At 37.2% G+C, this 20169-nt stretch overlaps 1 protein-coding gene and 2 long non-coding RNA genes across 3 annotated transcripts in view; all 3 read left to right on the top strand.

Annotated features, from left to right (window-relative positions):
* The window catches only part of LOC126923838 (syndecan), a 226844-nt gene that overhangs the window by 89272 nt on the left and 117403 nt on the right, over positions 1-20169 (top strand). The gene's annotated exons all lie outside the window — the stretch shown is intronic.
* The window catches only part of LOC126923864 (uncharacterized), a 124182-nt gene that overhangs the window by 81800 nt on the left and 22213 nt on the right, over positions 1-20169 (top strand). Inside the window, exon 2 of the long non-coding RNA XR_007713332.1 lies at positions 2193-2275. This is a non-coding gene — a long non-coding RNA (uncharacterized LOC126923864). The remainder of the gene's footprint in view (positions 1-2192; positions 2276-20169) is intronic.
* The window catches only part of LOC126923873 (uncharacterized), a 34108-nt gene continuing 20268 nt past the window's right edge, over positions 6330-20169 (top strand). The window contains exon 1 of the long non-coding RNA XR_007713341.1: positions 6330-19123. This is a non-coding gene — a long non-coding RNA (uncharacterized LOC126923873). The remainder of the gene's footprint in view (positions 19124-20169) is intronic.

A 20169-nucleotide genomic window follows, 5' to 3' on the forward strand; every position in this document is an offset into this window, starting at 1 on the left:
TGGTTTTCCACGATAACCCCGTGGATATTGTTTTTCGCCCTTCTCGGTTTAAGAGCTTCGCATTCTATTTTAGTTTCACTTGTCCGCGGATTGTTGAGAGTCGCCGGTATAGAAGATCCCTATACATAGATAACGATCATTCTTTTCGTCTTCTTTCTCGATTTATTTCGCTTGCGAAATTTTGCATCGTTCTTCGAGCTCGTGCATTAAAAATTCCTAGGTAATAGGAAAATAGGAGCAAAATAACGGAATAAGAAGGGAAATTGAACGTCGTTTATTGTAAGATCGCGGTATTTTACATCGATGACGTGTTGCACCATGGTTTTACCGCGTGATCTCGTGGGAAGTTATTTTTGCTGCCACGTGTTTTCGATCGTATTGCGTCGAATTGCGTTGTAGTTCGCGTTGGTTCCAGTCGTTCAGAATTGAAAATGCCTATGTTACAGACTCGTATGTGGGATAAAAGTGAAAGGAAAAATCATCGGTTATTGTAACAGAGATGAATATCTTTGCCGGGGATGATCACCTTTTTCTTATTCTTCTTAGATAGCAGAGTTCTGCCTCGTTGTTTGGACCGAACCGTTCAGCATTAAAAGTTTGCGTATGGCAAAAACTCGTGGGCGGAATATCCCACCGGAATAAAGATAGAAAAATGAAAAATTAATTACACCGTGCGAGTAAATAATGGCTTTCGTGCTTATGACGTACTGTTCATCGTAGTTTCGCAAGATGATCTCGCGGATGTTGATGAAAAGTCCGGCTTCTTGTTTCTTTTTTCTGGGTCAAGGGTTCAGAGTTTGCTGCGTTAAAGATTCAAAAGAGAAACGGAGATTAACGAAATTAGACAGAGGAAAAGGGGAAAATTAAATAGAAAAGCAGCAAAGTGGATAAGCTTGGAAATGATCCTTAACGATTAAACAATACCTTCGTCCTTGAAATCCCACTTCAACCCCCTAAATCATCCACCCCATCGAACAAACAACATTGTTTTTTCTTTTTTTCGCTCTCTCTCTCTCTCTCTCTTTATCGGCCTTTATTATTTCTCTTTATTATTTCACTTTATTATCTTACGTAACATCGTCGAACACCACGTTCCATCCGGCCGACCGTGAAAAATGAAATCACCCCTCTAATCGAGGGTGGCGACGTTATTGATATCCACGCGACGCGTGTCTGTATGTGCACGAGACGTGTCCGCAGAATGCTGAATAATTAGTACACCGAGAAATTCCCTCGAAAAGCCACGCGTTCGTCCACGGTTTTAATTAGAAAGGGCGGAGAAAGGGATGGAGGTGTGCAGAAGCAGGGGCAGGGTCGCTTTCGCGAAAAGGAGCCTTTCCACTCGGCTAATCCCGAGTTTTGCTCAAATAATTATGTGCCTGCGCTCTTTGATCCTCGTCTTCTCGCCAGATACCGTTCATTCTACCGCGATTTGCTCGCTGAAAAAATATTTGGCGAATCAACCAGTTGAAACGGCAAACGACGTCCAGTGACAAAAATGGAATTTTTTATTAAACCATAAAAAAGCTTTTTAGGTCTTTGTCTTCTTCGTGGTTTATAAAAATCTATAACAAAGAGGATTTATCGAATCGTGTGACGAAGCTCGAGATCGAATGAACGTCATAATAAATTCGAAACTCGGATTGCAATTTTGATAGTTGCAACGTGTCAGTCTGAACACTAACGTTACCAAGCTCGATGAAATGATCGAAATTTTATTTCAAATTGATATTTCCTTTGTTCACTTGATGTAACTTGATGTAAATTCTCATGTTATTCGATCAATCAATTTTTCAATTTTTGTTAATAATTCTTATTCTAAATTGTCTTATTCTTGATTACGTTAATTGTCCTTTTGATTGGGTCACGTGTATTTAATTATCATTAAAAATAATGTCAAAACACTTTCGATCTGGTTCCTGTATAGTTTCATCGATCAATGCGCGTTGTCTTTTCGACATTTTCCATAAAATTCTATTGGATTGGCAATTAAGTGATTGCGGATTTTGTCATTAGATGGTATTGACAAAATCCGCAATCACTTAATTGCCAACCCAATATTATTATTGCCTCTGCATTATTTGTGACAATCAAAACGTACTGAGTCATAATTTCTAAGAAATAATTATAATATTGTTATGATTATATTATCGGACAAGTATCTAATAAACTGTTCGTTTTCGTTTGTTTAGGTAAGAGATGGAAGAAAATTGTCTTGGAACGTAACAACTAACCAATAACCAATGACAGTGACAGCTTGCAGCGCAAAATGCAGGTTTTTATTTTATATATAAATATATATACTGTTAGTTTTCTTCTTGTTTCAAAAAATTATATCAATTCGTCGTCTACTAAAAATTACGCAGATTTAAATAAATCACCAATGAAATATTTCCAACCAGATTGTATAAATAATAGGATGGTAAAATTTTTGCGTCTTTTAAAATACGTAATTAATAAAAAATTAACGATGCGTGATAGAATGAAAATAGTAATTCTAATTGTTTCAAAATTATCTAAAATTAATCGTAATTAAAAGAGAAATAATAATAACAAACAAATGAATATAACGAAAAAATGAAAGATATATAGATTGTAACTGTTAATTGTTTAATCACCGTGTAATTTAATCATCGCCGTAAATGGATAAAAAAATAGATGGTAATAGAAAAATTCGATCAGCTACTTAAGACTAGGTAGAGTATCGTGAGGAAAAATAAAATAGTTCAATCTTCGATGGTTCTTCAGAATGATTTGCTCTTGCGTTCAGAATGATTTTTCTTGCCGAGAATGAAAAACGAGACAAGAACATTTGCAACGGCGAAAGTGTTGAAAAATCAGCATCGAACGATCCTTTCGATCAAATTTGCAGAATGGAAGAACCTATTGTCACAGACGATGGAAGAAAAATACGCATAAAAATGGTCGAACGAAAGGGGAAAAAAGAGAAAGAATTTGTGAAACAAAGGGGGGAACCGAGCAACAACGTGGAACGGAAATCGAACGAGATATCTCGAAGAAATTCATCTCGTTGGCAAGCCAACCCCATGTAAAAAGCCATCGAAACGACACAATAACGTTCACTCGCAGCAAGCGAATATAAATTCGACGTTTTTACGGTAGCTGTTTTTTGTCTAGCTCGTTTTGTGTGACGACTCGCGAGCACACCGGAAATAGCCTCAGCGCCGGCGAAAGGAAGTCGCCCCGCCCGGCTTTTTTCCCCCAACGCCCTTCGTCGAGCAACGGCCGTCGTTATTGTCCTGGAAACGCGATTTAATTATGAGCCTCCGGGCGTTGTTCGCTGCAAATATGCCGGACTGATCGTGAGGATCCTGAGTTTCGACCACGCGACTCTATTTCGCGGCTCCGCCACGCGCAAACGATGCCTTTTCGCTTCGTTCCAACTTTCGATTATCGAAGGTCGAGGATTTTGCAATTACACGAAGCTACTCAGCGACACTATTTACTCAGACATACTATTTACTTGCTAGAGGTGGCGAAGAGTAGACGAAGAATGGCCTGTTGTACGGTTTATCGTCCGAGGGTCGTTGGAATTTGGAGAATTCGTGCAACGATTAAGAGAGTTGCCGGTGATTTTGAGAATCGTGAAATGAGCGCGCAAAGCGTTGCAGATTTTTAGAATCGCGAAATAATTAGAAGAATTATTTATTTATTTATTTAATTTAAGTAATAGTAGAATTGGACTGGAATTGTCGGGGAATACAATTTTTGCAGTGATCAAAGGGGGTGAAAAGGGGTGAAGTAAGAACATTGTGCATATAATATAGTATAAGAATAGTATAATTTGCGAAGATAAGTGGAGAAGATAAACGGATTCTATGGATTATTTGTGAGAGTCGTTAGAGATTTTAGGCATCGCGCAACGATTATGGGAATCGTCGAAGACTTTGAAAATTATCAAACAGCTACGCCAAGTGTTAGAAATTTCGAGAATCGTGAAATAATCGTGAGAATTATTCGAGATTTTGAGAATTGAGAAATAGTCAGGAGAATCGTCGGGAAGTTTAATTAATTGTAGAATTGGCTTGGTTTGGTAGAAAGATATGCCTATTTGAGAGAATCAGAATTTTTGGCACTTTTCTACGACATATCTTCGCACCATTCAGCTCCGTATCTTTATTGGACATTAGATTTGATTTGCTACAACATCCGAAGTCAAATGTTCATACAAATATCTGTTTTTCGATAAAATTTCTAAGAACAAAAATCATATAGGATATCTCATGGCTCGTTACGAATTCCAATCCCCAAAAGTCTTCCCAACCACCAAAAATTCAACTGGCTATAAATTCCACTAGATCAGAATCACGTCGATAATTCGGATACTAATATCACACCAGAAAAAGATATTGCGATCTTTCACGATTTTGCGTTCACAAAAGTCTTCCTGTATCGCACTGCTTCTATTTAAAAGTCTCTGACCGACACTGTACCAGACTAGAATCATGTGGAAACAATAGCTTCTCGTGTAGATGCACACGTGAATGTTTGGTACCTTTTAAGCCTAGCAGGAGCTTCCAGGCCGTCGAATCGAGCGCGAAACATCGATTCTCAATTTGGCAACGAGCAGAAAAGCGGAAAGGCTGTTCCTTCTCATCCCTTCGATTCGCCGTCTTCTCCTTCTTCTTCGTCTCCCAACGTCCTTTCAGCTCTGTTCCCATTTCTCTTTTCCTCGTTTTCATCGATTTCGACGTCACTCAACCGTGACACGGCTTTTCCTGTCCTCGTCCTCTCCTTTCTCTTCTCTCCCTCCCTCCTCTCTCTCTCTCTCTCTCTCTCTCTCTCTCATTCTTTCTCTCTCGCGCGCACTCGCTCCAGCTTCATCGAAGTTACGGCTTCCTTTCGACTCTGTTCTAGAAGCTTTCTTTCCGCGCCTACTTTCGTTAATGCGCCTGTCCTCGTTTGTCCTCCGCGTTTCCTCCGCTTCCGCCACCACGTTAATGCGGATCTCGCCGGCTCCAATCGAATCCTCCTTTCCTCCGCAGATATCGACGGGATTATCCAAGTGTAGTCGCCTTCCTTTTATTTCTTCGTCTTACTCTTGTCTTTCTTATCTTTAGTCTTCTTGTACTTGTCCTTCTTTTATTTTTGGTCCATCTTCTTGTTCGTTTTGTTGTTCTTCTTCTTCCAGTATACTTGTTTTTCTTCTTTCTTATACCTGTGTTTGTTTTTGTTGTTATTAGTAGTATTTTGTTATCATTCTTACCGCGATATGAACAATTCATTTTATGCTGTAATTAGAGTACAAATTTTGGAGAGAATATGAAAAAGGATTCAAACGAAACTTGTTAGTTTTACTTATTATTTATTTTATAAATCCCAATTCTTCAATCCTCCATAAAGAAGAAATTTTTCAGTCCTCCATGAAGAAGAAACTCTTTAAATCTTCCCAATAAACAAAAATTTAGAAAAAAACAATTCGCAGTTTAAAAATCATGTTGACCAATGTCAATTCTTCAATCCCCGATAAAGAAGAAACTCTTCAAACCTTCCCAATAAATGAAAAAAACCATTCGTAACTTAAAAATCATCCTCGCCAATCCGAATTCTTCAATCCTCCATAAAGAAGAAATTCTTCAATCCTCCATGAAGAAGAAACTCTCCAAACCTTCCCAATAGATAAAAAAAGAAGAAAAACCATTCGTAACTTAAAAATCATCCTCGCCAATTCCAATTCTTCAATCCTCCACAAAGAAGAAATTCTTCAATCCTCCATGAAGAAGAAACTCTTCAAACCTTCGCAATAAATAAAAAGGAACGATTCGTAACTTAAATATCGTGCTGAGCAATCCCAATTCTTCGATCCTCCACAAAGAAGAAATTTTTCAATCCTCCATGAAGAAGAAACTCTTCAAACCTTCGCAATAAATAAAAAGGAACGATTCGTAACTTAAATATCGTGCTGACCAATCCCACTTCTTTAATCCACTTCGATAAAAAAAAGTGAAGAAAAAATACCTAATGTAACATACCAAATAAAAAAGAAAAAAAGAAAAGAACGTAACTTACAAATCTATTAATTCCTCCTCGGTAGAAAAAGTATAAGACAATTCATAGAAGACACGTCGGCGAAAATCCCGATAACGAATTCCTTGACAGAGTACGTATGTACGCGGCACGCCAAACCCATTCGCGGAATAGTCGATGTCTCTGTTTTCGCGGAAGTCGATCCGTGGCGGAAGTTGTCCCCGATGCCGGTCATCGAGAGCGTTTTCCCTCCCTGTTGCGCACGAGTTGCTGGTTCTTCCTCGTAGCGGCGTGTGCTCACCGACCAGATGCAATCTGCGATTCCGGCGACTTTGATCGGCAATTGGGAAATTGCTGGAATTAGAGGCCGTGACGTCAACCGACCGGACAGTATTACCGTGATTGGACACTTAGAGGCGGCTCGAGCGAAGGTCACTTTCGTGTCCGCGGCCTTTCGTCCCGACGAAACGACGGAAAACCGTACCGGCTATCATCGCGTCTAATGTGTTCTAAATCGCCGTGACAACGTGTACCACTGTCGCGCTTCTTCCATAATTGGATAATTAGATCTGTCGGACGTGGCAGAGGATTCGATCTTGGTTTGGGCTGGAAGATGCGAAGCGAGATAGAGGGAAAGGCAGATTGGATAATAAAGTGGAAAATAGCGTAGCAAGTCGAATGATATTTTGGAAGATGCGAGCGAAGTAAGAAGAAGGAAGAAATAGGCCGAAAGATAGAGTGGGAATTATCAAGAGATCTTTTTGGAGACGCGATAGAAAGGAAACAATGCTGGTAGTAGTAATAGGTGTAGGTAGCGTTGTATGATGTTTCCTTGAAGATAGAAACGAAGTAAAAAGAAGAAGAAATAGATAGAAAGAAGAAGTCGTAGCTGTGCGAATTATTAAGAGCTTTTTGAAGACGCGAATGAAGTTAGGCAGGGAAAATGGAGATTAATGGTTGATAAAGTGACAGCGAAGGCGGTTAGATAGTTAGGAATTGCTGTGATCGTTTTTAAAATATAAACCAGGCGAGACAAAGGCGGATTAAATTCGTAATAAAATGAAGAATAGTGTAGGAATTATTGAGATCATTTCGAAGATACGATCGAAGGAGGAAGAAACCGGTTAAATGAAAAATAGTGTAGGAATTAGAAAGATGTTTTTCAGGGTGTGTGTAAGGTTGGAAAAAGCAAAAAGAAGATTAATGAATATTAGAGAGAAAATCGAATAGTTTGGAATTGCTGCATTACTTTTTTAAAAATACGAATGAAATAAAAAGAGCAAAAAAAGAAAAAGGTAAACGAAGAAGAGATTGAAAGTAATGTAGGAATTATTAAAACATTTTTTATCTTCACATTGTGATTCAGGAAGAATGACGATGATGCCAACTGGAAAATTAATTCATGCTACTCTTCATATAGATCGTCTTCAGGTTGGTTTTCTGCAAGTGCTTTCTATAAGAAATTATGGTCACGGAACGAATGAACAATTTTTATTGGAGCCTTTTAACTCTTTTAAATTTGCCACTCGATTACAAGAATAGATGGCTGGTATTGCAAGTAGAATAATTTATTTTACAGCGTATTTAGAAGATATTCCAATCGGCATTTTTTACAACCTAATTGCCACCTATTTATTTCATTTGACATAATTTATAGAAAGGAGACGACGCGCTTGCTCGGATCATATTTTCTTCCCTTCTATTCGTATCATATACCGTAGAAGATAAATTGCAAAGTTTACCATGTTAAATATACAGCTTTTAATTACTCAATAAAAGTAACATACTACGCGCACACACGAGTCAATAAAGGTACTAAAATTGTTAGAAACAAAGTTACGTAAATCGGACCAGCCATTAAACACGCGCAAGTACCGCGATACTCGCCAACGTTCTATGAAACGATTTCTGACAACAGGAACACCGAGCTAAACGCGAAAGTCGTACTTCTCAATTCTGCAAAATTAAAATTCTTACGGAATACTCCAGCCATCGAAGATTAAAACACTATCGGACTGATATAAAGTTAAATTTGCTCGTGTAAGATGCAAATATAAACGTCGATCGGACAATTTACAATTGAAATAATATCGATAAGTGATAATTAAATTAGAAATGAAACTTCACCGTGTAACACGTACGCTGCAGATAGATTTCTATGCGTATAAATTTGGAAATATCAAAATTTATGTACGTACGTAACGTTGCAGAAATTATTTTGTTGTGTATAAATTATGTAAATTATATTTTGTACAGTACGTACATTTCTCTACCTAAACGTTACTATCTTGTGAATTATTTTATTACATTGTTTAGAAAAATACAAATTTCTAATATGTAATAAAATATATTTTAATGCAAGCGTACGAATATATAACAAGTGCAATACTATACCAGGTGACCGAGAAACTCGGAACGAAACTTGTACCACGTGTTAATGATGTTAAGAAAGTTCCCATAAACTTTGTTCGAAAATGTTTTATTGAGCAGGTATAAGCGTTCGAAGATTTCCCTGGAAGTTGTTCTTGGTTTATGAAAATGTGATAGAAACGGAAAAATCCACACGGCTTTGCGAATATATTCGAAACGAATGTAACAACGGCAGGAATATTCGAAGGAGTTCGACGAATGGGAAGTCTGCGTTCTGGCAGAAAAATTTTATTTAAGTTTATTATATCAACGAAACAGTGAATAAATTAATAATAATCTTTGAACACTCGTAACTCTTCGATAAAACATTTGTACAAACTGTTCTTATCTGCTTGATCTCGCTGATAGTTACAAGTTTTGCTCGGACCATTTTGTACACCCTGTATAAGAAAATATATTTGAACTCAATACGTGAAGTTTTAAATATACAATAAAATAAAGTGGAAGTAGAGAAAGAACGATTCGATGAAAGGAGATGGTAAAAGGGAACGGAACAGTCGATGGAATTGAAAATTAATCGGTTAATTGAAAATGGAGAAGAAGATGATGTATCAAAGGCAGGAAGGTTTATACGAAATTCCCAAGTTCATGGATACCCGGTGTCGCTCAGGAGAAACTCACGAAACTCTCGATAGGAAGCTAACCTGGTGTTTCTGCCGTGCTGTCTCGCAAATTCAATATTTGCCAAGCCACGTAGATGTGGAATAAATGGCACCTCGAATATTCCTGTTTCTGTTCCTCAGAATCTTATCTGAAAACATCCAGGCAACTGTGATTACCTGTAAAAGCTAAAAATACACGCAAGAATTGAATCGATATTATTCAATAGAAAAAAAAAGAATAAAATGAAGCCTGCAACCTGTGAATGTTAAGAAATGTCGGAATGAAAATTAAGAATCTCGTTTGATCGTCCATTGAATCCTGAAAATCGTGAGCGACGTGTACAAATCTGCGAAGATTGAACGACGAAGATGTTGGTATGAAATCGAAGTACGTAGCTTGTCCGAACCGATAGTTGGACAAAACTATTCGGATAATGGAATTTTCTGATAATAGAAGGATCGCTTTTCTCATGTGAAATTTCATTTACACATGTTGAGGTTAATTGACAGATTCTTGCGGACCTCGTATCTTTTCGCCTGTTAAGTCGCATAATTTTTGAAACACAACTGACTGTTACAACACAGTTACATTCCTTTTTCTACTTGGAACCATCTTTTCTTCTCGAACGCCGCGAACAATTCGAAATGAGAAGCCATTTCTTCTTTGCCACTTTCGTTTTCTGTTTCCATTTGTAGAAAACGAAATTATCGCTTTTGTCACGACGAAACCGTCCCATTACATCGGACTATTTCAGATTCTCGTCACTGTTGCCAGTATCCGAGACATTTACACGCTTTCGATAATTTTTAATATCGTGCTCTTGTTTTTGAACGTCCGTGGATTTTCCAACATCCACAGTCATCCACAGTATTTTTGCTAATTTCGTTAAACTCCGACGAAACAAGGCATTTGTTATTGAAAGATATCTTGGTCAGATAACGAGGCTCCACTGTAAACGATAATTTAGAAAATTAATACGTTTTCGCGCGCACAACTTTCTTTCACTTTCTAATGTAAAATCACATCGACCTACTGTTTTACTCCGATCACTGATTTAATTGCTCGCGTTATTTTATTTAACAACGTCTGTAATTTATATTTATTCTAAAATTCCGTTTCTTTCTTCTTTTTAACCTGTCGTCCGTCAGATACTTAGGTTTGTACTACTTACGATTTCGTCTTCGTATAATAGTAATTCACGTTAGGAAAAACGAATTCAGTGGCCAGAAATTTACTTAATACCGCTAACTACAGTTTTGTTTGACCAAACGGAGCGCGTTCAAACGGATTAATTACTCTCTAACAGTTAATCGCATTCGCATCGAACAAACGAGTCACGATATAAATGGAAAACGCATAATTAATGGGAAACTAAACTAAAAGCCGTCGTCATAATTACCCAGAATGTTTCAAAATGAAGATTCCTATCTCCGAGAATCATACTTTTAACAATTACGCTATCGAACGTTGCCCGTTAGAAAATATTATTTCCACCTTTTATTTATCATTCGATGGGTAAATGAAAATTTTATTATTATTATTACTATTCAATATAATATAAAAATATATTAATAAATATAAATACTATTAAAAAGAAAATGCTCCTTGGAAATTGCAAAGAAAATTTCCCAAAACAGATACGGTATAACTAATAACGAAACCAAAGAGAACGTAACTAATAACAAAACCTTTGTCCTTTATCTCTGCTTTCATTCCCTGATTCGTAACTCGCGCGTATGCACGCACAAAGAGAACGTTAGAACGAAAGCGAGAGATTCAAGAGAAGGAACGAGAACCGAAGGCACGTACCGCTTTTTCAGATGCAAATTACGCCGGTTGCACAATAATAATCGCAGGCTGTCGTCGCGGAAGCGCTCGCGCGCCAACCACGAGCTGCATTTGAATTAATAGCGGACAAGCCCCTTGGTCGCGAAATCATGTCTGTATAATTCTGATCCTGAACCAGCAACGACCGGCAATCGCCAAGATCTGACTTGCCAGCTGTCATGTCATGTACGCCACCGAAACCGATTTCACGTTTCCACTCTTCTCAATGACAAATAACAGCCTCATCATGATACATATTTGGCGTTCAGTGCTTTCTTCCATGATTTTGTGGCGGCACTCGACAGCAATGATTGTCGGACGAAGGCAGCGCAGTGGTTTAACTGTCCTGTTTTTGCGACCAGGTTTTCAGGACAGAGATAGGAAGAAAAGAACAATATAAGCACCGCTCTACAGCGACTTAAATCTAATTTAACACGTTGACTGCCACGCGTGTTTTCAAAGAAATCTCCGTCAGGCCACGCGTGCAGCAGTACCAAGCGTTCTCTACTAGGTGCTCCCATCGATATTTTAGTAATGCGAGTCGCTCAAGTGCTGGTCTCAAGAATGATCTCTCGTTTCGTTTGTTCGCAACATTAAGGGCCATGATGCAAATGGTTAAGAAGAAAAGCAGCATCTACACCAGCAGCAAGACCTATCTCGGTCTCTACACCAGCAGTAGCACTATCACCCACAACCATATCTCCACCTCAATTTCTTCCTCTCTCTTCCTTATTCGTTCTCTTGACATGCGTACGAGTTGCTTATTCGACCAGTCGCGGAGAGACACGATCGCGAGGAAGCGCGTCAACGGCAGTCGTAAATTCCCGTTACGATCACAATAATCGACGCCACGAACAGAGACCGATATTTCGCTTAGGATAATAGAGGTGGTTGAATTAGTATAACACTGAGGTGTTAACATGTTACAATATATATTTCCAACAATTTTGTAGAGAAGATAGTTACGCTGTTGCGTAAGGCATGAGAGAAGTAGATGAACGATCGACGGGTGAAGACCCGGATGAAAGAGATGTTGACTGTTCCAAAGTCGGTGAATCAGTCAACAGATGTAGACTGATCTGTAGTCGTAGATCCAGTGAAGTCCGGTGACGATGCTGTTGCAAAGGGAAACCCTTGTTCGGTGGTGTTCGCCCCACCATAGGTCGCTTGCGGGTGGAATCCTGGAAACTTCTATTTTTACTTGATGGACCAATAACCATAAGGAAACTCTTAACTCGAAGATGTTTTATGCCAATTGACGGACTTAACGGTAAATCAAAAAGCCTCGTTTTATGACAGTTCCGTAGGATTATTGCGGTCCGTTTAATTCTATGTGCACAGCTGGTGGCCGCTTCGAACGTAAAGAGTCACCGGACGTAACACGAGTATATTATAGCGTAGAGTATGTTGTTATGTATGTGTGTATGTACGTGTGTACATATTAAAGTTTCTTTCGTTTTATAAGGAAATAATAGACGCGTAATGTTTTTTGTTTTATATTAGTTTATTGAACTATGCACGAACATGATAATAAAAAAATTATATAAAATAATAGAAGATGATAGTAGAAATATAACGAAATGGGTCATGCCTAATACGATAAATTTATATAAAACAGAAATTGTTGTTCATCTATCATCAGCTTTTGAAACGAAAGAAGCTTTTCGAACAACCTTATATATAGGGTGTCCATTAGGTCTTTTCTCCTGAAACAGTGCTTATATAGATGTAGGCTCGTTGATAATATAAATAGAAATACATAGAAAACACAGTGGCGTGTATAATTGTAAAGTCAAACTTATTTTGTAAATTCTCCATAATATTAAAACTTAGTGTTCTTTACTGATTCCTTTAATTTAATTTCATTTAAAATTTCATTTGGATTTCTTCGATTTAAATTGAGCGCTAATTCTGTTTACTTTGGAAGATCACTAAATTCAGTATCATCTGTGAATTGATAGATTATGGCTTGTAGATTAATACGTAATTATTGTCAAGTACTTTCACTTATTCTACTGTGGAAATCAGACTTGACAAATCGGAAGCAAAAGTTTACATGAGCAAAGGACGAGAAAGAGGGAATATTTTGGGAAAAATTACCAATTTTCTTTGATATACTTTTCGGGTGATTCAGAGACGAGAACGATAGTCTCAAAACAGCAACGTTAAAACGAAAATAAGGAATAACGACACGAGATCTATAATCAAGAGAACGGTATATAATTTTCCAGCCAATTCTTGGCTTTTCTCGGTCCATTAACCCTCGATCATCTGCACGGCGTCCATTCGATTCGATTCGACAAACTGGCTTAATGTAAATCCAACGTCGCCGTGCCAGCCTCGAATCCCGAAACGATTTTCGTTGTCGCGGTCACCGACTCGCCATTGGAACCGATTCAAATTTATCGCTGGCCCCAACAGAGATTTTTCATTCTCCATCGGATCTGTATTCCCTTCTGGGAGGGAATACTCGCGGAATGTTAATTGCGACAAAGAAAAACGTCTCTACGTAGAACGTTCGTAATGCATCGGAGTCTTTTTAAAGAGACAAACCTACTCGATTCCGTGTAATTAAATATTATTCGATCTTACAAACACGTAGTGGCAAATTATGTATTTTTTGTTTTGCGATCAAATGACTTTATTATTAACGGAGCCGCTATAAAATAATTCCATAAATAAATAAATAACATTTCCACGTGAAACATCAAATTGGATTCATTTTTTAAAAAAAAGTTGAGTAATAGTTCTTTGCATAAGAACATGTTGGTTTCTGCGAAGCTTAATTTCTTTTCTCTTTCTATCTCCTTCATTAATATTCTTAATGGCCGAGCACAATTAATTACATTTTTTCAACGGTTTTAAAAAGAATCGCGCGGATTCCGATATAATCGAGCAACTTCACGGGCATTTCTCGAGAAACTCCCTTTTCTTGGTTTGATATTTTCCAAACCGCAAGAAAGACATTTCCAGAGGCAATTTTAACGTGTACAAATTGTCAGAGAATTTTTATCAATCTTCATCCTAATACTTTTGAATAGACATTTATTTCTTCCGATCTATATTTCTCTGCCTTTAACGATATCAATAATTTCGATGTACAATGCATTGTCAATTCACGTTCAGAATTTTTTCTGTACAAGAATTAACGATTATTACATTTACATAACTCGTAGCTGATTATACGAATGGAATTGACGCTGTAGAATTACAAGAAATTATTGAAAATTAAATTCCAATATATAAAACACGAATTTGTAAATACCTGTACCATTATCGATACAATTTCGAGTCGAATTAACTTACAAATATAATCTCCTTCTCGTATTTATTTTCTATTCGATGAAATTTCTATCTGCATTTTAAAAAGCTTCTACATTTTCCTTTGCATTTATCTGTTTGAACGCGCGTTTAATAAGATATCCCGCGCATTAGAACTTAATTAGACAGCGTAATTGTACTCTCAATTTACCGACGCAAAATGAACAAACTCGATATTCGAAAACAGAGTGTCCGAGAACATTTCGTTTTAAAGCTCCGTCATCTTTTTACTATCGGCTTGGCAACTAAGTGATTGCGGATTTTATCGATACCACCTAATGACAAAATCCGCAGTCACTTAGTTGCCAACCCAGTACAAGCAAATAATTCATCTTTCTTGGTCTCATCTTATTCCACAGTTAAAAACGAAGTTTATCAGACTTACCGGCTGTACCAGTGATTTTATCAAACTGCTCTTAACACCGATAGCCGATTAATCGGTTTTTTGTCGTCGACGATCTTTCTCATTATTTGAGCAATAATTTGTTATTTAGTACTAAGATACCTTGCTCAGTTGCGTCAGTTGCGTTGCTTCGTAAGCTCCCACAGTTTGATACCAGTTTGAAGAACGTACCGTTCGCGATGAACGAAAAGAATGGTATCGAAGAGTCTAAACCGAAGCAGAGCCGGCGCCAGGGAGAATCCGCGCCTGAGTTGTTGATCGGACGTGCGTATGCCGTTGAATCGCTAGCGGTCGGCAAAGTGTTTTAAATGTCGCGACAATTTATGAACGAAAAAAAGTTTCATCTTTGAATGTCTGTGAAACACAATCCTGGCGGATATTATTTTTCAAATAATTCCTCGATTACCAGCAATCACTGCAACTATTCTATTTCTGTCGTACGTGTGCACGTACAACATGTGTTAGTGTAAGAGTCTGAGTAAATCGGAGCAGTGTTCTCTCTCGAGTCTTCTTGGTACGTTTATTAGCACAATAGCAGTTGCACTTGGTAGCAGTTTTTAACGAATGTGTTCACGTGATTTTTGTATGTTTGTATGATATTTTTTTTTGTAAATATGTAGACGTGTTTTGCAATTTCTTGCTCGGCCGTGGATACTTTTCAGGTTTTCCTTGTATCGTCGTTTCTTGCAAAGCACCGTGCTTGCGACATGTATCATAAGACGATGCATCGAAGGTTGCCCATTTTTTTGATATTTCGCTTGGCTGCCACGTCCCGCATCTGTAATCCATATGTTCGTATTAGGTTTAATAATGATTTTTGTCGCGGCGCAACAACGCGATCGCGTCTTTAGAAATAGCTTCAGTAATCGACCTTTAACCTTTAGTTTATGGCCAAAGGAAACCCGACAAGGCGAAACTTTTTAGGATCAGCACATTCTTCTTTCCTTTTTTTTAAACTGGCCGCGCTTTATTATTCGATTGCCTTCGATCGCGAATCGATCGAGGTCAAATGCTCACGTCGGGGCTCGAACCGATATCAAGTAAAAAATATTTTCTTGTAAATTTGTACATAAAAATATCAGCTATCGATTGGCCTTTATGTCAATTACGATATAAAATTAAAGAGATGATTTCATTTTTCTTTTTTTCTTTCTTTCTCTTTTTTCTCTTTGAAGAAAGAAACACGCTCAGCTTTCAGGGTCACTTTCGGACCGTAGAATTAAAAAATATCGCTTCATTCGAAAGCTTACAGGATAGTGTAGAACTCTTGAAGAGTAGAAAGCTGCCTCGTAGCTTGCTGCGCAACTTGTCAAAGCTGTAGAAATGAACTTCCGCGGAGACGCTTTTAAGAGAAATAAATAGCTTCGTGCAAAAGGCAACAAAAATTCCAAGCAAAAATTTACCACGCGTCTTTCTCACTACGAACACGCCATATTTTACCCAAAATTTTCAGGCCCTACATTCAAATTTTGCTGAGCAACAAATTCCACGGTTTCCATCTTTTTCCCTTTTTCGAGTCACATTTTCTACATCTTTCCGTTGCTTACATTTCTCAATAAAAATTTATTTCTGTACAATCATCGTGTCTCTTTCGATACGCGGAAAGCTCGTTTTTCGTCGCTTCTTGACAAACACGTGCAACTTTTTCCGAATTTCAAACGCATACTTCTCGTTTCGTTTCATTTCGTATTAGGTTGTTCCAAAAGTGGCTTTCTTTTGCAATCGCTTCGTTTTGGTTTTTCTTTTTTTTTTTTTTTAACTGTGTGTAAAGATTAACACGACGGTACTTTTCTCGGTTAATATCAATCTTATTGGCTTTCGTACAGCTTTTCCGTTTCGTGCAAATGCTTTCGTGGAATTTCTGACGATCAATGGTATAAATTAATTTCACGAGGTTTCGGTTGGGAACAGTAGATTTTTGGAAATACCGGGAATATTAAAAATAATTCTAGAACGTTGGAAATATTGGGTTTCGCCGACGACTCGCCGTTTAAATCCATATAAATGGACAGATAGATGAAAACATTGGCAAAGATTGATAAAAATACGTTGGCGAAAGCTTAATCCCGATAAAACTTCCTGAAATAATTTTTCCATATCGCAGATTTTCTCTGATGGCGCAAAGATTTGCCGATTAAATAAAGTGATTAAATAATAGAAATTCTGTTGCGACGGGATAATTGTGAAAAATTGAAGGAATAATTCTGTAACGTTCGGAATTTCCATTTTTTATAAAAGTTCGTACGTAGTTTGCAGATTTTTTTTTTTTAGTTGAAATATATTCGAAAGATAATTTTATCGGGAAATTTTGTTAAAAATAATTTCATACCGCGATTAGATCGTTGTAGGTGGAAACGATGAGATAATTATACGGATTCTCGCCATAAAACGGAGATAATTTTTTTAATGGCGAAATGATTGCGAAATCGTATAAATCTTCGGGAATTGCTAACTGTCCTTAAAAAAGAGAAAAGCACTATATGCAATGTCAAAGATTTAGATTTTTAACAAGACCAAAGAAATTATCACTCTTACTATGCTTTTTATCTCTTGCAATTTTCCTTCCTTTTCTTTCTTTGTAATTATCGATCGTGAATTAAAAAAGATTAAATTTCCATTATGAAATTATGTCCTAAAGGTTTTTCAATTTCTGAACGAGACTCGGAAGATTATTTACTCGTACCGTGCTTTTTATCATCCGAAATTTCTCTTTCTTCCTCTTCTTATATTTTTGTTTTCTTTTCTTTCCCTTTTTCTCTTTGTATTTATCGAGTGTAAATTGAGAAAGATCGAATTGGAATTATGAAATCATGTTCAAAAGCTCTTTAAATCCTTGAACGACACTGGAGAGATTATGGCTCGTGCTGTGCTTTTCATCTTCCGAAATTTCGCTCTCTTTCATTGTTTTTAATTATCGGTTACGAATTAAAGGATATTAAATTCCGATGATGAAATTATATTCCAGAGCTGCTTAAATTTTCGAACGAGACTAGAAACATCGTAACGCGTGCTGTGCTTTTCATCTTTCGAAATTTCTCTCTCTCTCTCTCTCTTTTTTTCATTGTTTTCGTTGTTTAATTTTCACAAATTAAAGAGCATTAAATGCCAATTATGAAATCACATTCCAAAGCTCTCTGACTTCATTCGCCTTTTTAATTTCAGGCTGATCATTTCCAATGAGATGAAACAGATCGCAGCTGCTCTACCGTGTTCGTCATTTTTCCTAATTTCTCTTTCTTTCGTTGTTTACAAGTATCGAAGCTCGTTAATTTGAAAATTGTTGGTGAAAAAATGAAAAAGCATTTTCGAACGTTGTTAACTTTTCCAGTCTCGGTCCGATGCGTTTTGATAAACATTTGATAGAAAAATTTGATGAAATATCAATCGATCAATAATCAATATTATGATTCGAGTAATAAAACGGCAAATTTTCCAACTTTCCACCGCGCGATTGTTCCATTTGCGTATCCATTCCGCGTACTCGAAACGAGCGATAGCCAGCCAAGAGATCTCGTTGGAAAGTGTTACAAAAGTGCCATTATACGATAGAAACGCTGCGGCACGAGTGCTCCTAATCGGATCACGTTGCGTTTAAGAATGGCGTGTATGGAAAACACGTTCACGGAGAAGACTGCGAAATGCCAATTCGCCAGCGAATACGCTTACTCTGTTGTTCCATTGATCGCGCGCGATATCAACTAGTCGAAACAGGATTAAACGTCCAGTCCGATCATTCAAATTATATTCTCTGTCGTGATATCGAGGCGATGATACTGTGAAATGTACCATTCTCTTGTAGCCTGTATTAATGCAAAGTATGTTTATTGGCATTTTACAAAAATCTATCATCGTATCATCGGTACCATTACAAAAATAAACACATCGATGGTAATGGAAAATGAAAGAATTTGGAATTTCTAAATGGAAAATGTCCCGCTCGATGACCATCGTGAGAGGGACTTTTTCCACCGAATTAAAACTCTACAATTTTGCGATATTCTGTTACTATATCGATGAGTTCATAACGAATCCTTATTAAACGTCAATAAATATATTTTTTGTTAACGGACGCTACATAATGGTAAGAAAAAGTCGTAAATTATTATACTTTCGCGTCTGAATGAGACGAAATACGTTGAAGGATAGCTATCTGTTCGAAAGTTATTTTATTGAAAAAGTTCAGAAACGCGGGAATTTAGTTTTCTTGTATCAGGTTGGCAACTAAGTGATTGCGGATTTTGTCAATACCATCTAATGACAAAATCCGCAATCACTTAGTTGCCAAGTCAATATTACATAAAGTACGCGTATTTAAGTGTAGACTTTTCAGTTTCAATTTCATCTGCATTTACAAATTGTTATATAGCCATCGTAGAGCTGTGGGATTAGGGTAAAAACATTGGTCAACAAAATTGTGTCTTTTATCTCTTGTTGAGATACAATTTTTCCGGGTGATTTCATGTGGAAAGAGTATCGCGCTCGTATAGGTGAAACAATGAAATCGACGCCTGACGATTTTATTTTCGCTGGTTTGCTCCACTCCCTTAAAATGTTTTTCCGTCGACAAAATTGAAAAAAAAAAATACGTTATTTTTCAGTCTATTCGCTGTAACGTATTTCGAAACCAGACAAAATCGGCCAGAGACGCCTTCCTTGTTAGTGTTTCGCGATTTCACACGCTCGATCAACTTTCTACGAACTATTTAGATGGACAATGAAGTAAACAAAATTATAGCTCGCCATAAAGTGCTGTGTTCTTCCTCTTATTTTCTTTTTTTTTTTTTCTCTCTTTGTAAAATTTTTGACAGAAATACTCTTCGATACTGTACAACTTCTGTTACGTAAATTATAGAGTTTCATAGTGTTTTAGCCGTCACCGTGTAGTATAAGCTATATTTACGAAAACCGAATACGAAATTACACGATACATTATTACAGCGCTGTTTCCACGATCCACTTATCGAGTTTCGAAGTTCAACTTCGATAATTGCGCACTCTTGATGTTCAAGGCCAGCCAACTAGGAAGTTTGATTGAATTTCGAACGTATACAACAGGTTTCCGTATGAAAAAGCGAAATCGATCGGTACAGGACGTTGCTGGTTCTTCTGGTGCGATAAAATACAATAAAACTGTAAATAAAGTGCTCTTATCGTGTCAAATAAGCCAGCGTTTCGTACAAAATAAAATTAGCAGAGTCGTAACCATCGATCGAAAGGGACTCGGTGAAATCTGGTGCAATCTGGCGATACCGAGAGATTTAAATGGCAATTGGTTCGTAGGGACTTAAAAACGACAGAAAAAGAAATTGTCACGTGGCTGGTCGGAGTACGATAGTTTTTATTGCAAATATAAATAACACCGATTCTCTATCGTATATTAACTTGACAATTTTTTACATTTTTATAACTTTGTTCTATGAAACATAAAATCGAGAGGTGGAAAAAAACGAATTTTCCAAGGGAAAAAGGAAACTTATACGTTGTAATGTAGCCGAATTCATGGTGACAAATAAGCAAATATTGCATATTCACATACTTTTCACCATGTCGATTCTGACTCTTCAACGAAGCTCTTAATTAATTATGCGACGAATTAA

Source organism: Bombus affinis, chromosome 14 (assembly GCF_024516045.1).
Source record: "Bombus affinis isolate iyBomAffi1 chromosome 14, iyBomAffi1.2, whole genome shotgun sequence".
Lineage (NCBI taxonomy): Eukaryota > Metazoa > Arthropoda > Insecta > Hymenoptera > Apidae > Bombus > Bombus affinis.